The sequence below is a fragment of the Lactuca serriola genome, chromosome 3 (assembly GCF_051521515.1).
Source record: "Lactuca serriola cultivar US96UC23 chromosome 3, Lser_US96UC23_V15, whole genome shotgun sequence".
NCBI lineage: Eukaryota > Viridiplantae > Streptophyta > Magnoliopsida > Asterales > Asteraceae > Lactuca > Lactuca serriola.
This window is the reverse complement of record NC_136410.1, coordinates 54,346,052-54,347,722: the sequence shown is the minus strand read 5'-3', so window position 1 is coordinate 54,347,722 and position 1,671 is coordinate 54,346,052.

The following is a 1,671-nucleotide window of genomic DNA, read 5'->3' as shown; positions in this document are numbered from 1 at the left end:
TTTAAATAAGAAGAAGACACGTATTTTTCGAATTGGGTTAACAAATTTCCTAGTTTGATCAATTTATTTCCTTGCTTTTATAAGTGGGTCATAGCCAAACTAACAAGCTTGGGGACCAAGTTATCCACAATAATGTCACGTTGGTAATTAATTTACACACAAAGCATTATTATGTATCTATTAAACCTTGCACCGCCAAAAAAACCTTGCATATATGGCAATAAAACTAGTTAAACTAGATAAGGGGACTAGACTAACCGGTTAAAAACGACTTTACATCCCTACAAAATAATAATAATAATAATAATAATAATAATAATAATAATAATAATAATAAATAAACTAAACTAAACTTTGGGTGCCTTTTAAACTAAAAGGTCACCCATATTATCCCTTAATGAAATTTAGAATCTTAAAAAATAATGACAGAACCATGAAGGGTGAGCATATTAACTAAAAAACCGAACTATAACCAAATTAACCGATATAGTCGAACCATTACTAAAAAATATAGTGTGGTTTCTAATTTTGATTAACTGAATACATATGGTTTGGTTATTGTTTTCATCAAAAACTGAATCACTATAAACCGAACCGAATCCAATAATATTACTATATATTTTTAATATAATATAATATTAAATATATGGTATGCAGTTATATTAGGAATTGAAAATTTAAAATGTAATTATTTGGATTTAGATAGAATAACTTAGTCTATCAATACAATTATATATACACAATCATTCATTTGCTACAGCAATGGAGTTTATGTTTTTTCAATTTTTATTGAAAAATATTTGTATTCCTATGTCATTTTAAACCATTATAGTTAACCGATATTAATAATTAGTTATAACAATTAACCGATTTGAACCGTTATCCAAAACCATCATAACCGCTAACCAATAGATATCAAAATACATTAACCGATTGTAATAATTATGGTTCGATTTTAACCAACTAAATCAAACCGCAACATACACGACCCTAAAACCATGGCTGAATTTGGGTTACCCAAGTATTTGTTTGGATCTGGTACAAGACTGAACTCCAATAGTCCAATGATTCATATGGTTCGAGTAAGCGAAATTGAATCAGGGAATGGGCTAAAGCCCACAATACGTGTTGCAAAGAAAATTATAAAAATAGTATTAATATTACATCTCTTAGCAAAGTATCCCATAATCCAATAATCATTAACGTTTTCCAGTTTTAAAATTATAAATTTAACATTTTACTTTAAAATATTTTACAAAATAGTATTTTTCTCTTTCTGTTTTTATAATGTCAATTTTATCCCTTCAAGTTTAAACTTTATAAAATAACACTTTCCTTATTTTTATTTTGTAAACATTCTGTTTATTCTCTTTAATATATATAATTTGATTTTCTCTAATAACTTTTATTCATTAACTTTAAGAAAACAAATTTTTTAAATACTTACTTTTATGTATGTGTTGTTATATTTCGGGGTTGTCAAAGTTTTGACATAAATTTAAAACTTTTGTTTGTTATTTTTTTAAAAAAAATAATTACTTTTTTTTATATTCGTATTTATATAAATTCAAGATTCTCTATGTTTCGAAGTAATTTTATTACATTTTCATGTTTGTGTCTTAAATTTTTTATTATTTTAACTTCCGTTTGATAACTATAAAATAAGAAATC